Here is a 12,142-nt window from a genome sequence, read left to right on the forward strand (position 1 = left end):
GATTTAGGATAACGTTAGAGTGTCTATATTAATTCATACTAATCAACTCAATGGATCGTATACAAATTACATCAAATTCCCGTAGATATTCAATGAACGGCATTAATGATTGATAATAATTTCCTCATTAATACCATTAACAACCATTAATACCAACGATATTGTACTACATTAATGATTTATTGAAAAAGTTATTGTAAAGCAGTTGATATAAGAAGTACTTAACTACCTATAAACCATTTTAGAATTATAAATAATAACCACATATTACTATATATATTAGCTTAAATCTCTAATTAAATCTAATACTTAAACTTAAAATATTAATGTGCATTCAATTTAGTTGCTCTGATACTACCGGTTTTAATATATAATATTTGAAAATATATTTAAGATTGTATGGAAAGTGAACAATTGATTCCTTTACTATTTATGGAGAGGATTTAGAATTAAGTCTTTGTAAGAGCATAAGAAAAGAATTTATAAAAATGATATATATAATGGTTGTGTTCTATTTTTTCCCCCTATAGCTATATGTGTTTAACATTATTTCTAAAAAGAAAAATTTATTTCAAATCCATATCACAAGGATTATACTTCGCTGTGTAAATGAATGCGATGAAGTGAAAGAAGGAGAAATATAAGAACACGGAATTTGTAGTAGAATGGAATTTGTAGCGTGAGCAATTCTATATGGCATGTAGTCTCAATTCTATATTCATTAACATCCATACAAAAACTGAACATCTTTTTCTACATGCGTCTGTCTTACAACAGCTGAATTAATGCCGAATTAGTTGTCGTGAACGAAGTCAATATAAAAAATGTGAACAGCAGGACGCAGAAAAAATTATCGAAGTGCACACAAACAACACAATTACAATCCGATCACCAACTAGTTAGCATATAAAGAAATGCTAAGCAATTGTTTGCGGTTTATAACAGCTGACATCAAATTTCGGTGATATTAACATATAAAAACCGAAACTCATTTGGACTTTAAGCTTCCAAATATTTTTATCGGCATTGAATACATTTTTTTCATAAAGTTAAATTTCTTTGGTTATGTTTACGATAAGATGAATTGTTTTAAAATCCAACATTTGATTTTTAGAAAGGTTGCATTGCTTCATTATCCTTGTATAATTAATAATATTTATATATGATATATAAAGTCATGGTCTGTTATTGTTTTATTCCATCATCCATCGAATGAAGAATGCTCCAAAGTTAAACTGTATTTAAAGTTTTTAAAAAATTGGTAACATAATCTCTTTTAAGAATTTTAATTAATTTAAGTTTTTTGATAATTTCTAATGGATCCATGGAAAAATTTTTTATGTATAAAAAAAAATTTTTCTTTTATTATTTTATTTTTTTTACAATTAAAAAATGTATTGTATTTCATGTTTTTCCATAAATTTTATATATTTTTTCAATAAAATAATAGTTTCACAAAAAAATTTTTTTATTACATAAAAGCTTTTTTATTTTCCCAATGGCGTAAGTCACAATGTTGCATCGACCTTCTATTTCAAATTATAAATACATTAGTAACATTTTTTAGACTCAATTTATTCATAAAATATGCAATTATATCAACATTTTTAATATATATATATAAACAATTGCTATTGCTCCTTAAAAATGCTTTTTATTTCATAGATTTATTGAATATCCAAATATTTTGAACAAAAATAAATTAAATGGAATTGCTGGAAGTTTGTATAAACTGACATAAAATTTTTACCTCATATTTTTACTTAAAGAACCAAAATTCAATTGGTTCTTACCTTTCCGCATGTTTTTACTACGAAGCAAATAACCGAATGCATTGTTTTTCATTTTAGCCGTATTTTTTTCTTTCAGAGTAGCAATAAAATACTCGTAACTTACAAAAGAAAACATGTGAAGCAACAACTATGCTCTTAAAATCTTCAGAGTTAAGTTTTACTTGTAAAAATTTTTATGTCTTAAGTTTTAGTGCAGTCAAATTCAAAAGTCAGTCTATTGTGAATGTTCACTGGAAATATTTCGTAAAATTTCTGTCTTCCGTTAAAATCATACGAGCTACTAATAAATAATACCAATAAATTCAAAAACATAAATTAATTAATTAATTTAGATATATAACATATATAATATATAACATATAACGTATTTTAAAAGTGCTGCAAATTTGTTTCAACCAAACTTTTTTTTTTTACAACTCTGAAAGAAAAAATTAAGGCTATTGCACAATAAATCAGCTGGTTTCTTAGAGCATAACTAAATATGTTTCCACTGCTTACTTAGTAAATACAACTTACTAATAGCACATTTACACTGTCTTATTTAAGCGATTTTATTCATTATACTCACTAATGAAAATGATTTACCATATAAAGTGCTTTCAAATAAATGAACTCATTATCAGTATATGTATTCTTTTGACATGAATGCTTCAATAGAACAACTATTGATGCATAAGAATAACTTGGCATCACTGCCTAAATCAATAAATATATAACAAACGGATGGTATTCACAACTATAATATTTTGCTATCTAAAAAATTTTTAACAATTTCACTTCTTTTATTCCAGCACACATTTCGTATATATCCCAAAGTATAGCCTAGGGACAATAATTCAATAATTCGAATCGGCTAGTAGGTGACCGTACTGTCTTGATTTTAATTTCTAAGGTCATAAAAGCTATAAGAATTTATTTTTAATTCATTGCTAAAATACTTTTTATGTAAATATATAAATTTTTTATAATTTTTATGATGTAATCGAACAAAAGTTCATATATCATATATATATATATATGTATATATATATATAACTGAGCCCCAACTTCAATGCGACGGATTGTTATAGATATCTGCCATATATATATATATATATCTGTATCTGTTATATATCTGATATCTCCTCTGATATCTGATGGCAGATATCTATAACAATCCGTCGCAATGAAGTTGGGGCACAGTTAGGCCCCGAAAAAGCCAATATACTATCCAAGCTTGGACAGGACGTATAATTTTTTTGGGTATTTTGTTTGAAACTGTATCAATGGACTATTAATATTCATTAAATCTTTCTTCATTATAATTTTAATTATATATTTTATAATAATGCCTAGTTTATAAACTTCATGTTGACATTGTCATCAGTGAAAAAACAGACTTAGTTAATTAAGACGAATTAATAGATATAACATATAATCACGAAGTAAAACAGATTGTTATTAAGTGATTCAAAGTCAGTTTAATTTGAGATGTTAATAACACATTTAATGCAATAGCAATGGCAATTAATGCAACTTTACGATTAATTCTGACTCAAAGTCCGTAATATTACATATGCAAATGTGTTATTCATCTTTTAATATTAAACATTTTTAGATTATTACGAGTAATTCTGATATGAAATAAACTCAATTCTCATATAGAAATGATACCGAGTAGCAAATAATTCAAATGTTGTTTGGAGGAGCCATTGGGATAGTCAGTCAGGCATCATTTGGATCAATAACTTTAAGAACAGTGAAAGTTTGGTTTGCTGTTAAATAGCAGCTTGAAGTTTTTTACATCTCATTTTTCAATTTGCGTCACTGATTTTCTCTTAATATAATTTCATTTTTCCTCGTGTTATTTTTACAAATTACTTTAATAAAAAAAAAATTTCTATTTAGAAAGTTGTTGCAGAGGTAAAAATTCGACACTTTCGAAACGATTTTTCGAAGATTTCTGATTGCTGAAAAATTTGTGTAACATACCGAATTGCTTATCTAACAATTAGATACCCTTTGCACTGTTCTCAAAATTGAAAGAAGCACTCAGCAATAGATGAGATAGGCGAAAATCCAGAGCTAGGTAAGGAACATAGTTAAAACGGAATTTCTATAATGTTTCACAAATTGGGAACCATGACACTTCAAAGAGAAAGTTTCTAAGGGATTAGAATTAATATTGAAATTTTAATATTTATAAAAATATAGAGTACTTGTTGTGTTCCAATCTCGTCTCATTTGATAAGATTTTGTAATGTATAAAGAATTTGATAAAGAAAAAATTTATTTGTCATCGTTCTTTACTATTTTTATTTTTATCAAATAAAAAATAAAATTTTGTTAATTTCACGACTTTTAGTAACTGGAGATTTTTAAAGACTTTCATCTTCTCTAGTGCCATGAACAATGATACCTTCAGTGAACGCTGGAGGTGTGAAAGTACGACGATGACCATGTTGCCTAGCTCTTTGTACTATACGCGGCCACGGTATAGCAATACGCACCTGATGTGACTGCCTTGAATTATCCAACTGATTGCGATACTTTATTTGCAATATGGCATGTCTTCTCCTCCCATTTCTACGGAGTTCGGCTGAAGGATTACGTCTGCGACGTACTTGTGAGCCACTACGTCCTTGTCCTCGGCGCGGATATATGATTTGTATCTCATGTCTTAACATACGCGCATACGCGGGAGTTCGCTGAGTACCATATCGTCTAAGAGGCAGTGACATCCGATGTGTTCCCCTTGGTCGCAGACGTAATCGGAAATTACGTAAAGGTCCAGTATTCATGAGTATCACTGAAGTCACGAATGTTCCATGGCCTAAAAAAATTCTAATACAGTCAACGTCCATAATCCACAATGAATTTTATCATTTGAAACCGAAAATTATAAAGATATATATAAATTATATATATGTGTTTTTACCAAAAAATATAGTATTTATGAAAAATTTTAATTACAAACTACTTTCGTAAACGCATGAAATATAATTTTGACATAAAGCTCGAAGATGTTTCTTATAATTGAATTATTATATATGTATATAGAATTCTTTCAATAGAAATTTTTTTATTTTTTAAAAGCATAATTTTATTATTTTTTTTTTTAATTAAAATGTTAGAACTATATATTGTATTTAATGTGTTTTCAACCTTTTTAAAAATTTTTGTCAATTTGGATTGAAAGAGAGAGAGAGAGAGAGAAAGAGAGAGAGAGAGAGAGAAAGAGAGAGAGAGAGAAAGAGAGAGAGAGAGAGAGAGAGAGAGAGAGGGAGAGAGGGAGCCTGACTTGATCTTAAATAACGTATGTGAAGTTGTTGCCATTATTTGTCATATAAGTGGAATTTAATCCAGATTGTTTAAAGTCTAAATTAAGAATAATAACTTAAGTAAACATAAATTATTTGTGTTAAATTTTGTCTGATTCGTTGAGTAGAAAAAATAATATTAAATCCCATGTAATACTATAACAATGTGAATATGTATTGAGTATATAAAGTGTGCATCAGGAACAAATTCGCTGATCACACCGCGGTTCTAGTGATAGACTCTTGTTAGGCTTAATTCTCAGAGCGGCATTAGTGAGAATATATGAACAAAAGAGAATATATATATATATTCATAATAGAATATAGAATAAAATATATTAATTAGTTATATAATAGTATTAATTGGAGTATTTTCTGTTATTTAAATCGGAAATTGTAATTTTTATCTGTTAATTGTAACATTTTTAAAAATCCTGTTATGACAAATTATAACCAAAGACTATTTATAAGACAGTGTGAATGTATTATAACTCAAATTTATATTTGTTCACAATTTTTGTTTTTTTTTTATTTTGACATATTTATGGTTTTTAACACCATATATATCGCCGGATAAGTTTAGCGAAGAGATTGTGTTAGCCGAATCGCATGATGGCTTGTTTAAGAAATTTAGCGAAGAGGATGGAGTTTTAACTATAGCGATTAGCAGATTCGGCTTGTTGATCACTCATACCATATAAGCATTTCATTTTCACAATTTAGTTTTTTCTTTTTGAAGACAGATTGATCCAAATATAGTACATCCAAATTATTTTAATGCGATTTACTTGAATATTTAGCAAATTAAGTTGCCCTGTGGCATGTATCAAATTTTAACATCTCACACAAAATATTTAGCACAAAATTGACACTTTGCACAGTGGAATACCTATGATACTGCATTCACACGAGAGTTTCAAGTGCGATTTTAGCTACCATTTCAAATTATTCCAGATTTCGACAGCCAAACAAGTTTAATACTGTGTACAGACACATCTAAATTTCGCAAAAATATTAATTTCGTCTTCGTTTCAGAGAAATTAAGTTGTTTTTTCCACACAAAATTTAGTTTAAAGATTAGAACGAAATTAAGGAAAATGGGCTTAATTTCGTTCAAACGAAGGATGAATTTAAGAGACATTTTAAATCCAACTATGCTTAAGATAAATTTTAAACGAAAGATAAAGATGAGATGACAAAAAAGTAACATGTTTATAAATTAATGTCAATGACAATTGACTTTAATAAAACCGGCAAATATTTTGAAAGTAATGTAAATTTTTTAATTTAAAAATAGAGAAGAACTATTATTAATTTAAAAAAGAGTGAAAAATAATAATTCATATACCTGAAATCTGCTTAAACTAATAAGATTAGTGAATGTCATCGTTTATAGTTATAATAATCAACTTTCAAAATTTCCCATATATTTGTAAACAAAAACCATATGATTTACTTAATTTGGGGCAGTATGAACACTTTTCAAATTAACTTAATTTCATTTTCATGAAATTAACGAAATTTAGCTGTCGGAACATATAAATCAGAAGGATTTGTATGAGAATTTTAACAGCTGAAAATAATATTGAATGATAATTTCTAAAAAATTACGTTAATTTTAACTCAGACAGTTCACCATAGTACAGTACTGTGCAGTTTAACACTGATTGCTATTGTAAATAGCTTCAAGGAACGAATGGAATTCTCATATAAAATGAAACAAAACTGTTATTTATAATTTGTATGTATCATATGTGCAAATTATTTATCATATTTATATATCATATGTGCAAAGTAAATAGTTTGTGAAAGTAGTTAAAAAGTGTAGTTAAAAAGTAGTTAAATCTGACAATCAAATTTTAAAGATAATTCGTGTGAATCGATATTTTGATCATTTAATTTCAGATGTCAGTTTTAAATTTTTGACAGCGAAAATTATAATTAAAACTCTCATTTGAATTTAGTATAACGTGGCCTAATTATAATCAACTGTTTAATGTTTACAAAACAAGAGTGAATCAATCAATTTACTTCTATATTTGGAAATTGACGATGAAGCTTTATCCTTTGCCAGTGTGAAACACTGCCACTGGCACAGTGATATTAATCGTGTCAGCAGTTCGCTCGCTGACCGCTCCGAAAATCGTGACAGTCGTCCAAAATCATTTGTTGTGCCAGAAAACATTGATGCTGTACAAAAACTGATATGAGTAATGCAAGATCATCATGCGACATAGTATCAGATTTACAGAACACTAGGCATTAGCTTCACCAGCATATATAATATACAAGTATTGCACGATCATTTAGCCGTGAGAAAGATCATTTGACAAAATCTGAAAAATATGCACGGGTCGCTCAGCGAATACAAATGCTCAAGAAGTACAATGGCGATGCTTCAAAAGACGTAAGATTGTAACAGGTGACGAATCAGGAAACAGGAGCCAAATCCAACAAAAATTGTTCAAGCTCAAAGTACTTCGAAACAAATGGTTGCTTGTTTTTTTGAGTAAACTCTTAAATTCGAATGGTATACAATCATTTGTTTACCGAAAGTCTTCAGTAAAATACGAAAAACTAATAAGCGCCGTCGGATCATTCTCCATTTTCATCAAGACAAAGCAAGTGCTCACACATCTAACAATCGACTACAATCGACTATTTGAACATTCAAAAATAACACATCGAATTAATGGATGATCTGGCTGATTTGGTACAGTCCTGATTTCTTCTTGTTTCCGATCATCAAGAATAAATTACGTGGACAACGATTTTTGTTGATGAATGAAGCCGTTGTTGCATTTAAAAACGCATGCAAAAGTATATTAATCATTAAGGAGTATACTTTGAGAAACAATGGAGCAATCTTCAGAACAGAATACAAGTTAGTGTTTTTTCATTATTGGGCTCAAAATATAAATAGTAACCTTCGTAATATTGAGCGATTATTCAATTACTTAAAAATTAATTAATATAATTAGTTATTAAATTTTGGTAGTACCAGGATATAATCTCGTTAAAAATTTGTGAAAATAATTTTACTAAATTATTACGTCAATGTTTGCAATGACAACTATTAAGGATTAAAGCTTTATAGTAAATTCAATGAATGTTCTCTTTATTCTTGATTTATTTAATAAAATAAAATCAATATAAATCAATTTTGGCTTTTAAATTATTAACTTGACATATTCTTTAAATCGGTATAAATCAGCAAGTTTATGTTAACGATTCCAAAAACCACAAAAGTCAGCACAGAGACAAGGAAAAAAATATGCTGAAGTAGACAAATTCACACTCCGCTGTAAATAAAGCACTTGTCATGGTCCTTACAAGGCACATAAAATCCTGACAAATCGCTAAAACAATAAAAACTCACAAACAAACCTCATAACTCATTCTGATATTCATACTACGATTTCCTTGAAAGGAAATCGAGAACATAAAATTTGAGCGCTAAATTTGCAAACCCACAAAAGTTGATGATAAGTCGTTTTATGAATGAATGCCTGGGTTCGTTTCGCTCACTTGCCAGTCAAGGAATTCATCTTCCCAAACAATACTCTATACAAAACATACAAAACATTTGAATTCCTATTTATAATTTACACGAAAAATAGTTTTTCTTCAAGATTTAAGGATTAATTGCAAACAAACTGTTAAGGAAAATAAAAAGGATGATTGATAGTAAGGACATAGCTCTATAGGGTTATAAAATAAACATGTTTTTGTTAATAACTAATAAAAAAAATTGAAATATAGTTTTATAAGTGATTGTGTATATATTATTATAAAAATAAGTTTTTACTGACTTTGTTTTTTAAGACAACACCAATAAAATACAGAAATGGGACCTTATTAATCTGCTCTTCATATGCATTGCTGTTACAAAGAAGTTTCTTTTGGATATCTCATTTTTAAAGCGTAATAAAAGATATTGAAATCATGACAATAACCATAAAAGTAATTGTATTTAAAAGATAAATGCATGCCAATTATTTCTGAATATGATTTCGGATATATGTGCATCGCGACTAAGTTGACAAAAATCCAATATTCGAGTAACTGTAGCCATATCAGCTTCCAAATGGTCATATCAGCCATATCAGCTTCAGCTGCCAAATGGTGTAATGAGAAGACCAGTGACTTTATATATTATAATAGAAATTAATATAGGGGACATCACTGTATATGTGAGTCAATATATTCAGTAGAATGTAGAGGAGAATATAATTAGACATACATCCAAAACTGGCCTATCAAAAGAGTTTTATATAAATGTTTGCATAAATCCCTATAAAAAATAATTTTGTTAGATGAAATCATACAATCATAGAATCTAATTCTTAGGACTACAATATGAAATTCTAAGTTTATAAACTATTTTCTATAATAATCTGATAAAATTGCGTGCTATGCAGCATGTTCTACCATCTTGTTAAACCGAAATTTTTAGGGACATGTCATGATTGCAGTCACGTCACGGGAATCGTTCTTGGTTTCAATACCACATGAAGTTAACTGTCAGTGTCAAATTTTCTTTTTGCATCGAAAGCAACAACAATTCCCGTGACCATCAATGAAGTCGGAAAGTCATATTTAACGTGACTAGAGATATCATCCCCCATCGAGTTAATGACAACATTCTATTACATCGAACAGACATACTGAGGTAATTGTGCAATTCTTCAGTTAACCCGCACAAAATCTCAGTTTTTATTTAACAAAAAAGGGCGCTCTTTGTTTCTCTATTATCAAAAATATGGGTTTGGGCTTGTGATGATATGGATTGGTCCCAACAGGGCAGCCGTTGCAGTTAGCTAAATTCACGCAATTCCTAGATTCATGTTCCCATTATGCAGCCTGGGCAATGTGAGCAATCTCTAAGCGAGACAAGGTAAACAATTCATGTGGAGCTCTACGATACGGCAAATGAGAGAGGGAACCTTTGTGGGACCACTTCGGCATATTCGATTTAAAGGTCCGCTGAGATTTGGCAACTCATCAACTCGTTATATAAATATGTTTACTTGGAGTTCTTGAATCGGCTTACAAAATCTTGATAATTAAACATGGAAGAATACAACAACAACGATATTTCTCCAAGTGGTAATCATAGTATGATAAGTCCTCCTGCTTCAGCAGCAAGGCACAAGGGTTGTATAGGCGTCAAATTCATGTATAAGAATTATAATGAATGAAACTAACACCATCACGAGGCCTTATTCTCCAATGAGAGAAGAAATTAAGAGAAGAAGATATAAAGACATGTAAATGACTTAGTTGTGAAACATTAATTCCAGTGTAAGGATCCGGTCTACAAAGTTATATGGTCAAACTAGTTCTTAACAAAATATTTATTGATTTATTGCCATCGATTTCGTATAGCCAGACAGCATTTTGTTCTGGCCACTGAATTACTACAGCATATCGTAAGAGTTTTGAAGAAGTCCTAAGTAAAATTGTCTTTCAAATTAATATATTTTAATTTATTCAAAAACATCTATTTTTTTAACCTTTTTCTTTTTGGATTAAAAAAATTTTTGTTTTTAAGGCACCAGATAACCCAGATAATGCTTAAAAAAGTTAGATACACTAATGAACTACACCGTTTTTTGGCGCCATTCTGCTGCTTCGTAGCGCTCATTTCTATGAATTTGCATTAAAACTACAGATTTAAAGTAAAACGCTTACTTCCAATGACATTACAATATAATATATAAAGATGCGGTTTTTAAAATTGGGTCTTCCGCTGCACATTCTAAGTAATGTGTATATAAAGTACTGATTTAAAGTGCATTTAATGCGCTTCAAGATAGCAAGAGCGAAAGACTTACTTTTAATGACATGGGAATCTGAATTGGTATTGAGTTTGTCTATTAGAATATAGATTGTGCTATTTATAGAGTATCTATGCACTGCACTTTTTCATATTAACAATACTATTAAAGGAATTGGGTGAATGCTTATCCTGAATACCACCGGTGCTTGTCAAAACTTTGTCTGTAAATGACTGGACAGAATGTTAGAAATAACTGACAACACCGCACAAGTTCAAATGACCATCGACACCATACATAGCACTAACTTAGTACCTATATAGATTCTATTCTATATAGCTACCTATATAGAATGCAAGACCATTGCTATGAAACCTCTATTCCCTCAAGTTAGGTAGACCTTAAGTAGACCTTATATTATTTAATTTAATAATTTGATAAATATAATATTTAATATGTACGATGTATATTATGTAAAATTTACTATATAACATTTTAAAATATCTTTTGGATTAAATAAATAAATGTCTAATCTTTCAACGCTTTGAGTACACAATCACACACATCGTTTCATGTGGATGTGTATGGGTATATAAACATTCTAAAATAAACAGATTTCGTTTCAGGGCACATAATTTATGGATTATAACTTTTAAGTAAATTGTTTCTTCACGCTCCAGACACAAGTCTAAGTGACTTACAGGAAACCTTTTTGCCCATTTAATACTTAATTTCACACATATTTATGACACTATTAAAGGGAGCTCAAAACAAACAAATTCCCACGCAAGTCAACTGAAAAATCAAAGACGTCTCAACGGAAAAAAAAACAAGAACAGAAACAAAAACAAAAAGGAAAGGGATGTACGTTGAACGATGAAGGATGAATAATGAAAACAACTTCTAGCAAAAATACAAAGCAAATAAAAAATGTTTACAGTAAATTTTTCCGTAAGCCAAATAAAAATTTTTATATGCAAAAGGCAAGACAAAATTGAATAAAATATTTAACAGCATAAAATTAAAAATCAAAGCATGCTTACAGGCGTGCGGCACTGTGATATCTTTTCGTTTAAACGATTTTACTGTCTGAATGTAAACAGTGGGTACAAAGAACAACAATAACAACAGCAACAAAAGAAACCACAAAAACAACAAAAACAATAAATTTGGGTGTCTGCAAATCCTGGAAAAGGGAAATATTATTGCACTCATCAATGCTAAAAACAGATTCGCGTTTAGTGTACAAAGGAAACAATAGTCCCCAACG

Source organism: Teleopsis dalmanni, chromosome X (genome assembly GCF_002237135.1).
Source record: "Teleopsis dalmanni isolate 2A chromosome X, ASM223713v2, whole genome shotgun sequence".
NCBI classification, from domain to species: domain Eukaryota; kingdom Metazoa; phylum Arthropoda; class Insecta; order Diptera; family Diopsidae; genus Teleopsis; species Teleopsis dalmanni.